Source organism: Nycticebus coucang, chromosome 7, assembly GCF_027406575.1.
Source record: "Nycticebus coucang isolate mNycCou1 chromosome 7, mNycCou1.pri, whole genome shotgun sequence".
NCBI classification, from domain to species: Eukaryota; Metazoa; Chordata; class Mammalia; order Primates; family Lorisidae; genus Nycticebus; species Nycticebus coucang.
Genome location: NC_069786.1, coordinates 56,917,898 through 56,931,660, shown reverse-complemented (window position 1 = coordinate 56,931,660; position 13,763 = coordinate 56,917,898). Strand labels below are relative to the sequence as shown.

Below are 13,763 nucleotides of genomic sequence, written 5' to 3'. Positions count from 1 at the left end.
AGGGGTCTCTTCTCCTCTGAGTAGGGGCCATGTTAGAATCTGGAGATGGGGAAGGAGGCATATACAATTTTAAATGGCTAATATTAAAAAAATCATAAATCATATAAAACAGGGCTCTGCAGAATGTTCATGGATAAGGGAACTAAAGGAGAAAGTTTGTAATCAGTGTGGGGACTGTGTGGGAAGGAACACACAATCTCCAAGGACTTGTGAGATTTTAATGTTTGTCGTTTGTCATAAAGGAGATATGGATTTTAAAAGGCTGAGAAACATCAATATTAAGGGAAAGGTATATTTCTAGTACAGAAACTCCAAATATATGAGGTCATGAAATTAAATTATAGTAAATTCCACATAATAAATAGTTATGAATAGTAAAACTATTTGAATATACCACAATAACAGTTGATTTGCTGACTGGTTCCAAAAAATTTTCTTCAATTTAAAGTAATATACCCTTTATCTTGAAGAGTCTACATAACAAGCCACTTTCTATGGCAAAGCTACCAGATAATGTTTGTTCTGCTGCTCAATAGAACAATTCTCCATAATTCATTCTACTGCAAATATCTGAAGGACTCATAACTTCAATTTGCTAGGGGATAATCAAAATGGAACTCATTTTAATTTTCTTTGTCTACTTAATTTCCAATTCCTTACTGCAATGACTTAAAAAGATAGACTTTGTCTTCAATGTTAACAACCCATTTTCAGCAGATGCTTCTTTTCCTCAAAGAAGTATTGATGGTGACTAAAAGCTACTGCAGATTATTGGTACTCAAACTGCTCACTCTTAAACTTATTACTGACAATTTCCATCACAAAGAATATAATCTCTGAAGGTCAAATGTTACTGTCCAGGAAATTTTCCATTAAGACAAATAATTACTATTATTTACTTCCCAAACTCTTTTCCTTAAAAAAACAAAAGTAGCTTTAAAAATATTTTTCTTGGTTGCACAATAGTGTGAATACATTTAACATTTCTGAACCATACATTTAGAAGTGGTTAAGATGATAATTTTTTTTATATTTACTACAACTTAAAAAATGTTTTAATAGACTAAGGATTGAAAAACAAGTACTACATAGGTCCCAAAGGCTTGTTTTCAGTGCATAGGGCCTAAATTACCTTTATAATCCCCCTCAATTTATTTTATCAGTTGTCAAATATTGTACCTAGTTTAAAAGACTACACATAAACTGACCACTCACCTATAAGGTAGTTGATTTCATACTGTTACCCACTTCCTGAAGATAATCATAGTCTTGGTTGTGAATTATAAAGAGGTTCTTTAGAACTTGTTCTAGATAACCTCCTCTTTCCCTTTATACATAATTTGAAGCCATGCAGCAAGCATAGGAGATAGCAGGTGGGTAATGGCAGCCATAGCATAAATCCTACAGGAAATAGAAACTAAACCTTAGCTTGATTTAAATGAACACAAATTAGTTGAAATTAAGCAGTAATACTTATCAGCTGTAGAAAACAAAAATGATAAATGATACTATGTATTAATACCCAATAACTAATGCATTGTATCAGAATAGTGAAGTTTTATATCAACAGGTTATTTTACCATTTACTTTTGGGTAAAGATATAGTTTTAAAAGACATGTAGTCTTTCTTCTTCATAGGGCAAGCTCCCAATCATGTCAATAATTATTTTTGCTATAATAGTCCATAAATGAAAATGCTCAAACATCCAAGCATTCACATTATGCCTGCATCCTATTATAAATAAGTTATAATGCCTGCATCCTATAATAAATAAGTTATGCGTCCTATTATAAATAACAGTTATGAGGGTCTTGAGGTATCCTCCACAGTTTACAGATGGTATGTTGCTAAACTATATTACCAAGGTCATATTCTTGAAAATGATGAAAAATGTTTGAAATAATTGCTGGGAGAACAGGGACTGAAGACCCCATTCTTGGCAAAGGAAAGCATCCCCAGAAAAAGAGGAAAACTAAAAAGTAAGCTGGGTATGTCAGAACAAAGAAAAGTCTGCTAGTTTACATTTAAGCTAGCCATTGCTAGCAAGCTTCTTGCTTTTTCTGAAATTCTAGCCCAGTGGTTCTCAACCTTCCTAATGCCTCCTAATGCCGCAAGCCTTTAATACAGTTCCTCATGTTGTGACCCCCAACCATAAAATTATTTTTGTTGCTACTTCATAACTGTAATTTTGCTATTGTTATGAATTGTAATGTAAATATCTGATATGCAGGATGTATTTTCATTGTTACAAAGGGGTCACGACCCACAGGCTGAGAACGGCTGTGTTTGTGAGCACTCTGAGGAATAAGAGATTCTGGCAAATCCTAGAAAAGATATATCTTCTAGGGCATTTCCTGCTCATTAAACAGGCAAAGTAGATACCCATTGTGGAGATTTGCATTTGCCTGGGGCAGAAACCAAGGGAGTAGCTCGAGCTCTGGGACAGGGGCAGAAGAGCTTATATCCCTATGGCAGAGGAAAATCCTCTGTGGTGGTGATAGGAGAAAAATGCCTCCCTCTCTCTGATCCCTCAGAGATGATTAACGCTGGTGGCATTTTTTACTCCACAGAGAACTGGCAGAGATTAACACCTCCCTAGAAATCTGTGTGTGGGACCTCAAGCAGGAGGCTCTCCCAATACAAGGCTCAGATTCCCTTAAGGTTAATAATAATAATATTAACAAAAATAGGAGCTGATAGGATCAATCTGCAAAGGTCTTTGTTCCCTCCCTCATCTTACCCTCTGGGCAAATAGACTTCAATAAAATCAGAGTGGAGCAAACACTATCGGCCATTGCCAGAATCCCACGAGGGGCAATGGACCCCTGAGCTCCTACTTTTAATTCTACTCTATGGTCTTTTACCTTTCTTTACTGTCACTTCTAACTCTATATTTTTGCCAGTTTCTACAGGTCTCAGTGGACACTGTTCTTGTGGCAGGACCCTGACATCAATAATATATAAAAGGTAGTAATTCTACCTAGAGATTAGCTAGAGATTCTCTAACACTATTATCGAAGTATTAACAGTAAAGCATTAGTCAAGGAAAAAGGTGAGCTTTCATTAGATGATTGGCTTTATTCCTTAGAAGTCAGGAAAGCTAAGTGTGCGTGCACACACCACACACATAAATGAACTGTGTTAATGATTTTCACTTCATGTTAAATAAGTATAAGCATGTTAAGCTGGTATATTTTCTCACCCACTCATTTTGAAATTCTCTGTAGGATTTGGCTGTAGTGTAAAATGTCAGCTTGGTTATTACCTTTAAAGTAAGAATTTCCCAGCAAAATTGGGAAGCTAGTGACGACAAAGTGAAACCAATGCTTTCCCAGCTGAGTTTCACTCTTGGTTTCTTTCATGGCATCAACCAACTTGCCCATGAAGAAGCTACACTCTTTATTTTGTAACATTAACTGCAGAGGAGGACATTGCATTTTACTTAGCCTCAGACTACCTACAGGCATTTTTCCTTGCACATGAAAAAAAAATTGTGTGTGTAGAAGAGAAATGACCAAGATCAGTATAGCAGTTATTTCTTTCTTCTCAACATTAATGGTGTTCCAGACGTCTTAATTTACTTGTATTTTCTATAAGAAGTTTTTTATTTTTTGTTCTGGACTAATTTGTTGAATATTATTGCTGTCTTAAGAAAATGTACTCTCAGACCAAGACTGTTTCACAGGTGAATTCTATCAGTCCTCCAAAAAACAGAGTTCTTATGTTATTTAAACTACTTCAGAGCAGAGGGAGGAATTCTTTCCAGTTCTTTTTAAGACACCAGAATACTCTTGATATCTAAACCTGGTAAAGATAACAGAAATAGATGACATACATAAATATCAATTATGGATTTAAATAAAGATTTTACCAAAAAAGAATCAATATATGCTTATATGTGATACCATAAAATTGGTTCACAAACTGGAAATAAAGTAAAATAATTCACTATTATAATAGGTTTTTAAAAAGCACATGTGATAAGTTCTGAGAGATGCCAAAAAGCCATTCAGACTTTTAACATTTGTAAAAACTGGCTCAAAATAAATCAAAGAAACCTACACATAAAACTCAAAATTATCAACTCCGAGCAAGAAAACACAGAAGGAAAACTTCATGCCACTGAATTTGTCAACTTGGATATGACAGAAGTGCAGGCAATAAAACCAAAAATAAACAAATGGACTACATCAAGCTTAAAAAACGTCTGTGTCAAAGGACACCAGAGTGAAAGATAACCATGAAATGGGAAAAAAAAAATATATATTTTAAGACAGAGTCTCACTATGTTGCCCCTGGTAGAGTGTCGTAGGATCACAGCTCACAGCATCCTCCAACTCTTTGGGCTCAAGCGATTCTCTTGCCTCAGCATCCCAAGTAGCTGGGACTACAGGTGTCTGCCACAACGCCTGGCTATTGTTTTTTTTTATTGTATTTGCCATTGTTGTTAAGCTGGCCCAGGCCAGGTTCGAATCCACCAGCCTTGGTGTATGTGGCTACTGCTGTAACCACTGTGCTAAGGGCACCGAGCCGAAATGGGAAAAATATTAACAAAACATGCATTTGTTAACAGATTAATACCCAGAATATATTAAGAACTCAACCAGCCTAATCAAGAGTAAGACCCCCATCTCTACTAAAAAGAGAAAAATTAGCTTGGTATGGTGGTGGGCACCTGTAGTCCCAGCTACTCAGGAGGATGAGGCAAGAGGATGGCTAAAGGCCAGGAGTGTGAGACTGCAGTGAGCTACAATGATGCCTCTGCACTCTACTCACGGCAACAAAATGAGATGCTGTCCCTCTTCCAAAAACATCCCCACAACTCAAAAACAACAGTGGAATAACCTGCTTTAAAAATGGGCAAACAGATATGGGGAATGGAGAAAGGGAGGGGAGGGAGGGGGAAGGATGGGGGAAGGGAGGGCAATAGGTGGGATTACACCTGTGATGCACCTTACAAGGGTACATGTGAAACTTAGTAAATGTAGAATACAATTGTCTTAACACAATAACTAAGAAAATGCCAGGGGGCGGCACCTGTGGCTCAAAGGAGTAGGGCGCCAGCCCCATATGCTGCAGGTTGTGGGTTCAAACCTAGCCCTGGCCAAAAACTGCAAAAAAAACATACCTTGGGGGAAAGACTCCCTATTCAATAAATGGTGTTGGGAGAACTGGATGTCTACATGTAAAAGACTGAAACTGGACCCACACCTTTCCCCACTCACAAAAACTGATTCAAGATGGATAAAGGACTTAAACTTAAGGCATGAAACAATAAAAATCCTCCAAGAAAGCATAGGAAAAACACTGGAAGATATTGGCCTGGGGAAAGACTTCATGAAGAAGACTGCCATGGCAATTGCAACAACAACAAAAATAAACAAATGGGACTTCATTAAACTGAAAAGCTTCTGTACAGCTAAGGAGACAATAACCAAAGCAAAGAGACAACCTACACAATGGGAAAGGATATTTGCATATTTTCAATCAGACAAAAGCTTGATAACTAGGATCTATAGAGAACTCAAATTAATCCACATGAAAAAAGCCAACAATCCCTTATATCAATGGGCAAGAGACATGAATAGAACTTTCTCTAAAGATGACAGACGAATGGCTAACAAACACATGAAAAAATGTTCATCATCTCTATATATTAGAGAAATGCAAATCAAAACAACCCTGAGATATCATCTAACCCCAGTGAGAATGGCCCACATCACAAAATCTCAAAACTGCAGATGCTGGCATGGATGTGGAGAGAAGGGAACACTTTTACACTGCTGGTGGGACTGCAAACTAGTACAACCTTTCTGGAAGGAAGTATGGAGAAACCTCAAAGCACTCAAGCTAGACCTCCCATTTGATCCTGCAATCCCATTACTGGGCATCTACCTAGAAGGAAAGAAATCCTTTTCTCATAAGGACACTTGTACTAGACTGTTTATTGCAGCTCAATTTACAATCGCCAAAATGTGGAAACAGCCTAAATGCCCACCAACCCAGGAATGGATTAACAAGCTGTGGTATATGTATACCATGGAATACTATTCAGCCATTAAAAAAAATGGGGACTTTACATCCTTCGTATTAACCTGGATGGACTTGGAAGACATTATTCTTAGTAAAGCATCACAAGAATGGAGAAGCATGAATCCTATGTACTCAATTTTGATATGAGGACAATTAATGACAATTATGGTTATGGGGGGGGAAACAGAAAGAGGGAAGGAGGGAGGTGGGTGGGGCCTTGGTGTGTGTCACACTTTATGGGGGCAAGACTTGATTGCAAGAGGGACTTTACCTAACAATTGCAATCAGTGTAACCTGGCTTATTGTACCCTCAATGAATCCCCAACAATAAAAAAAAAAAAAAAAGAAAGAAAATGCCAGGAAGGCTATATTAACCAGTGTGATGAAATGTGTCAAACTGTTTATAAAACCAATCTATGGTGCCCCATGATCGCATTAATGTACACAGCTTTGATTTAATATTAATAAAAAAAATGGGCAAACAGGGCGGTGCCTGTGGCTCAGTGGGTGGGGTGCTGGCCCCATATACCAAGGATGGTGGGTTCGAACCCAGCCCAGCCAAACTGCAACAAAAAAATAGATGGGCACTGTGATGGGCGCCTGGAGCCCCAGCTACTAGGGAGGCTGAGGCAAGAGAATTGCCTAAGACCGGGGTTGGATGTTGCTGTGAGCTGTGATGCCATAGCACTCTACTGAGGACGATAAAATGAGACTGTGTCTAAAAAAAAAAAAAAAAAAAATGGGCAAAGGACTAGAATAGACATTTCTACAGAGGGTATATAAATGACCAAGAAGCATATGAAAAGATGCTCACCATCACTATTCATCAAAGAAATGCAAATGAAAACACCATGCCCCATTATCTCATATGCGTTAGGAAGGCTACTATCAAAAAACAAAAGATATCAACTGAGGATGGGGAGAAATTGGAATCCCTGAGCACTATCAGTAGAATTGGAAAGTGATACAAGCACTATGGAAAGAGTATGGCAGTTTCTCAAAAAATTAACAATAGAATTATGATAAGATCCAGCAATATCAGTTTAGGTATATAGCTAAAAGAATTGAAAGCAATCTTGAAAAGATACTTACATATTCATGTTGATAGCTGCATTATTAACAATATCCAAATGACAATAACCCATATGTCCATCAATCATTGAATGAATTAAGAAAATATGATGTATACATACAGTGGAGTTATTTAGGCTTAAAAAGAAAGGAAATCCTATTGCATGCTTCTCATGGATAACTTGAAGACATGGGGATAAGTGACATGAAACAGTCACAAAAAGACAAAAACTGTGTGATTATGCTCAGATTAGGTTTTTTTTTTTTTTGTAGAGACAGAGTCTCACTTTACGGCCCTCGGTAGAGTGCCGTGGCCTCACACAGCTCACAGCAACCTCCAACTCCTGGGCTTAAGCGATTCTCTTGCCTCAGCCTCTCGAGCAGCTGGGACTACAGGTTCCCGCCACAACGCCCGGCTATTTTTTGGTTGCAGTTTGGCCGGGGCCGGGCTTGAACCCGCCACCCTCGGTATATGGGGCCGGCACCTTACCGACTGAGCCACAGGCGCCGCCCTCAGATTAGGTTTTTAAACTAGTCAGATTCATAGACACAGAAAATACAATGCTGGTTACAGTGAACGAGGGGTCAAAGAAGAAAGGACAGCTGTACTTTGGAGGGTACAGAATTTCAGTTTTGCAAAATGTAAAAGTTCTGGAGCTCTGTTGCACAACAACATGAATATACATAGTGCTACTGAGCTGTATATTTAAAAATGGCCAAGAGACAAGACATGATTGCAAGAGGGACTTTACCTAACAATTGCAATCAGTGTAACCTGGCTTATTGTACCCTCAATGAATCCCCAACAATAAACAAACAAACAAACAAACAAAAAAATGGCCAAGAGAGTAAATTTTATGTTACGGGTTTAAAAAATGTAAGTATCATCCTAGCACTCTGGGAGGCCAAAGCAGGTGGATTGCTTGAGCTCACAAGTTCGAGACCAGCCCGAGCAAAAAGAGAGACCCCTGTCTCTACTTAAAATAGAAAAACTGAGGCAAGAGGATCACCTGAGCCCAAGAGTTGGAGGTTGCTGTGAGCTATGACACCAGGACACTCTACCCAGGGTGAGAGCTTGAGACTCTGTCTCAAAAAAAAATTAAATATCAAACAATGTAATTTCTCCTGATAACAGAATAAAGAGGGAAAACCATAGGAAAAACAACAACAACAACAAAAGACATTCAGTAAAGAAGTAATAGAAAGATGAAGCTGGGCACAGTGTCTCACACCTGTACTCCCAACAGTTTGGCAGACCAAGGTAGGAGGATGGCTTGAGGCCAAGAATTCAAGACCAGCCTAGGTAACACAGCGAGAAAACACTGTCTTTCCCCACCTCCTAAAAAAAAAAAGTTGGTATAATGATGTGCATCTATAGCCCCACCTACTCAGAAGGCTGAGCTGAAGCAGGGTGATCATTTGAGCCCAGGAGTTTGAGGTTGCAATGAACTATTACTGAACCTCTGCAGTCCAGTCTAGGCAACACTGCAAGAGCCTGTCTCCAAAACAGAAACAGGCAATGCAAGGACACTATCTCAACACAAGAAATATATATACCAAATGAACATGCAACATTTATTATTTAATTGTTCTCAAAGTGTGAGCCAATGCAAATAGACACTTGCATTCCCCAATCATAAAAATGATTCTGTACACAATCCAAATACTGTTTCTTATACAAATCCTGTAAAAATAAGGTAAAAATATTAAAGGAAATGTCCTTGATAAACAGAATTTATTAGAAATCAATAGTAAACTTCATATATAATGATGACATAGTAAAAAATCTCCAAACTAAGAAACATAAAGATGACCAAAATGTTATTATTTATTACTGCTCTGTAGAAGCTACCAATTCATTAAAGAAAGGAAAGTATAAAGAAAGAGATATAACTATTACACTTAGACAATTGTTTTCTAAGAGAAACAATGTATTAAATTATAAATTTAGAAAATTGGCCATATAAGTTAATATAAACACTCATCTACATACCAATCACAAAATATATATTAGAAAATAAAATGGTCAAAATCAAAAGAATTATTTTAATGGAAAAGAACAATTTATTTTCAATTTTGTCTGAAAGAGAATGCAATAATATTCAAGAAAATTTTGAAAAGAAAAAACGAACACGGACTTGCCCTTTGAATTACTAAAAAATGCCACAATCAAAGCAGATTGATATTTGTTAAGGGAGAGGCAAATGGATCAGGTGACAGATGAGTCTAAAAAAAAAAAAACAAAAAACACATGTACACATGGGAATTTACTATATTAAGAAGGTATTCCCAGTCAGTTGGGAAAGAACCAATTTCAACAAACGATTACTAGAAAAATAGCTACTCATTCATAAGAAAAAGAAAAAAATTAAATCTCTATTTTATAAAATGTACATAAATAATTTCAGATGTTTTAATGAATAAATCATGCGAAAAGAATTAACGGATGATAGGGGAAGATTTTAAAAAATTTTGAATGAGAAACGCCTTCTTAAAGGAAACAGAAAACCTGGCATTTTACACTAAAACACTGATAGTTCTTGAAAATATCATATATTTCCCAAAAGATTAATATAGCTAATGAGAAAACGATAATTCTGAAGAATATCAGAGGACATGGAGAGGACACATTAATCGGTGGTTAACTATGTTATGATACTTCACAAATGAATAATACACTGACATTAGAATAGAATAATGCTACTCATGGCAAGATTTCCACCGTATAGTTTTAATCTGAAACAGATCATAGAACAGTATATATAGATAATCTCACTTCCATAAGAAAGAGAAATAACATGATTGTGCACGCACACACAGGAGAGATGTGTAAGGTCTTGGATTATATATTGCTGGAGAGGAGACTGAGGGGCTTTACTTTTGGTTTTATACACGGTTCTATCATTTGAGGGTCCCACTCAAATACACTACGTGCTTCCCTGGTACCTCTTGTGTATGTACTCCAGTTGTGGGGCGGGATCATTTTATTTTCGTTCAAGTCACTTAACTTCCTTTACTACCATTCCTCCCTCATGAAAATCAGTCAAAAGTATCTCCTATGAGATAAATGATGCTTTATATAGCAAGACTGCTTTATTTTGGCTTGTTGCAGCATAACAGTAAGACAGCGTAAGTTCTCTTTCATTATCTCTTCCCCCTTCTTGCTATTTCTCGACAAGCACAGCCTTTTATGCCGGTAAGACAAGCAAGTCAGTTTACACCAGGAAGGAGACTCTAAAGCCTGGGTGTCCACTGTGAGCGAGGTTTGCCTGTCTTTCCCGCCTTGGCTACCCATTCTCTCCGTGACCCTCCGGGAAGTTACAAAACTTCACACTGACCAGGCTGTGATGACACCCTACACAGAAAAGCAAAGAGCGGAATTGTGCAACCACCTTGGGAAAAACAACAAAAAGAACCTATTAAGTTTTCCAAAGAGTAACTACGATACTACTTGATTCTGGAAGCCAGCCCCTCTCCCGCAGGAAAGTCAAGGACACTCTTGAAGTGGTCCTCACCCCAACGTCGCAGGCCCTGCCACCCCATTTCTCAGGCAAAGGCGTCAAGTCACCCAGAACCGCCGACGCTGAGATTGGCCAGGTTCCTCCCCGGCAGTGTCAGGGCAGAGGCTGTTTGCTGTTTCGACACACGGGCCGGGAAAGCCCCTTCTAAGTCTACTCTGTTACGAGACTTCGTAGTTCCTCTCCCACAAAATCCTTCCGTAGTCTGCGAACTAGTTGTCTCCCCTGCTACTCGCCTTCTTTTCCTGCGGCGCCCATACTGCCAGCGCGTCCCCCTCGCTCACACACACGAGTTTTCCGTCGCTGGAAATTCGGACACACTCACTCACGAAGTTTCTTACTCACAGTTCAGGGATCTGCTACAGTCTGGCAAGCGTCAGGTCCCCGGCACCCGGCCGACTGACTCAACCCGGAAGTTGTTTTCTTTCCAGTTCAGAGGGCAGCGCCTGCGCGCGGAACCATTAACTCTTCACACACTCCACCCGGCAAGGCCAGGCCGGGGCCCTTCCTGCCCCGCCCTACTTCGGTCTCGCACTACCTCGGTCCCGCCTCAACTTGCCTCGCCCCTCCCACCCTCGCTCCTCCCCGCCCTACCTCGGACCCGCCCCAGGTCCGCCCCTCCTGCCTCGCTCAGCAACAACCTGCCTCGAAAACGTCAGCCGCCTAAGGGAATCCGAAGTTTAGTTTCAAGGCGTTGAAGACGTTAGCTAGGTTTTTTTGCCAAACTATAAATGACCAGTAAATAAATAACAAAAAAATTACCCTATATATAAATTGGAATACACAAAAAACCCCTGAGAAGTTTGTTAACCTGTAATTTCACCAACCAATCCCTAGAGATTCCACTTCAGAGCAACTGGCCTGAAGCCCAGGAACCTGTATTTTCAACATGTCCTCACGTGAATACGATCAAATGGTTAAAGTCCACATTCTGAGAACACCCATTCAGTTTTTCCCCAACTAGTAGTGCATTTCACTAAATGTACTTGCTGAAGTTAAATGATAAATGAAGTAGAACTTCATTTAAAAAATTTCCCATGAATTAAGACGTCCTCATTTTTTCTATTTCCATTTGCTAGCCATGCTTGAATGTTCTCCATACATTTCAGTCAGATGCTACAAGAAAATTATCTTTTCCTGTGAGAGCAAGAGGATCTGCTGCCTCAATTTCTCCCTGTTCTTCTGAATCATGGGTGTTTATACATCTTCTTTTAGGTCAGTAAGTCCAAAGATTTAAACTTGCCAAATTACAGAGCATTCAACCTCTACCTAATTTCTTGAATATTAGGCTTACTTTTAGAAGTCAACACCAAAATATAGTTTAAAATTTTTTCACAGTCTTCTCATATATAATATTTTGACCAATTAAATAGTTTTCTTATAATAATTGAATTAAACATGACAATACAACATTGCTTAATTTTTTTTTTAAACACTTGGGGTTTTTAGAGCAGTTTTAGGTTTACAGCAAAATTAAAAGGAGAATGTATAGAGATTCTCTGTATACTCTCTGCTCCCACCCATGCAGAGCCTCCCTCAGATCAATATTCCTCTCCTAAGCGGTGATGAAAAAAGCTGCTATAAAATTCATGTACAGGGTTTTTTTTGTTGTTGTTTGTTTGTTTGTTTTTTTGGCATGGTCAAAGATTTTCAGCTCCTTCGGGTAAAGGCATAGCAAGGAGTATGATTGCTGGATCCTATGTAAAAGTATGTTCAGCTTTGTAAGAAACCACCAAATTCTTTTCCAATGTGGCTGTGCCATTTTGTGTCCCCACTAGCAATGAATGAGAGCTTTTGTTGTTCCAAATCCTTGCCAACATTTAATGTTGTCAGCCTTCTGGATTTTGATCATTCTAATAGGTATGTAGTGGTATCTCACTGTTATTTTAATTTGCATTTCCCTGATGACATATGATGTGGAGTATCTTTTCATATGCCTGTTGGTCATCTTTAGCTTTTGGGGGAGGTATCTACAAAGGTCTTTGTCCTGTTTTTTAATCAGGTTTTTTTTTTTATTGTTGAGTTTTAAGAGCTCTTTGTATATTTCATACAACAATCCTTTACCAGATATGTCTTTTCTAAATATTTCCTTCCAGTTTGTGGCTTGTTATTTTATTCTCTTGATAGGGTCTTTTGCAAAGCAGAAATTTTTAATTTTGATGAAATCCAGCTTATTCAGCGCTGCTTGAACAAACTGAAAGAGCTGCTTAGAAGATTTCTGATTGAAATAGTAGAATTTACTAACACTAGAGGTGAATGCATAGGCATTTGGAAATATGGAGGTGCTAAAAACTTTGAATAAGTAAAGAAAAAAACTAGATATATACATTTGTAAAATATACATATATATATTTCTCTCTTTCTACTACTTATAATGTTGTAGTTATGAAGAGAAGCAGCTACATAGTTCCCCTGTGTGTGAAATATGCATTAATACTGGTAGAATTATTTTATTTATTTATTTACTTACTTGAGACAGGTCTCACTTTGTCAACCTTGGTAGAGTGCTATGGCATCATAGCTCACAGCAACCTCAAATGCTTGGACTCAAGCGATCCTCTAGCCTCAGCCTCCCAAGTAGCTGGGACTACAGGCACCTGCCACAATACCCAGATGTTGTTTAGAGACAGGGTCTCACTCTTGCTCAGGCTACTCTCCCAACTCCAGAGCTCAAGCAATCCACCTACTTCAGCCTCCAAAAGTGCTAGGATTACAGGCATGAGCCACCACACCCAGCCCCTGGTAGAATTGTTTTAGATGGATGAATTTTATGCTGTAATATTATTGAACATTTTCTTCTTCCTATAATGATGATGAATTTTTTAGAGTTCACATACAGATGATGATAGCCCTCTTAGACTCCTGGGTTGAAGTGATCCTCCTGCCTCAGCCTCTCAAGTAGCTAGAACTACAAGTGCCCACCACAAAGCCTGGTTAACTTTTCTATTTTAGAGACAGGGTTCTTGCTCTTGTTCAGGCTGGTCTCAAACTCCTGAGCTCAGGGGATTTTCCCGCCTCAGCTTCCCAAAGTGAGAGTGATTATAGGCGTGAGCCACTGTGCCTGGCCACTTATACAGATTATGTTATGAAAGTTAGGAATTGAGTTGACACATTTATTTGAGGAAGACTTCTTTTGAAGG

At 38.6% G+C, this 13,763-nt stretch overlaps 1 protein-coding gene across 4 annotated transcripts in view; it reads right to left on the bottom strand.

Annotated features, from left to right (window-relative positions):
• Nucleotides 1–13,763, bottom strand: part of TANK (TRAF family member associated NFKB activator) — a 104,211-nt gene that overhangs the window by 78,792 nt on the left and 11,656 nt on the right. The window contains exon 1 of one of the 4 annotated variants that reach the window (XM_053597174.1): nt 10,969–11,112. The exons of 2 other annotated variants lie outside the window; for them this stretch is intronic. The gene's annotated coding sequence lies outside the window, so the exon portion shown is untranslated. Of the gene's footprint in view, nt 1–10,859; nt 11,113–13,763 lie in introns of those variants that run through there. One more of the 4 variants, XM_053597173.1, reaches the window with a different exon arrangement.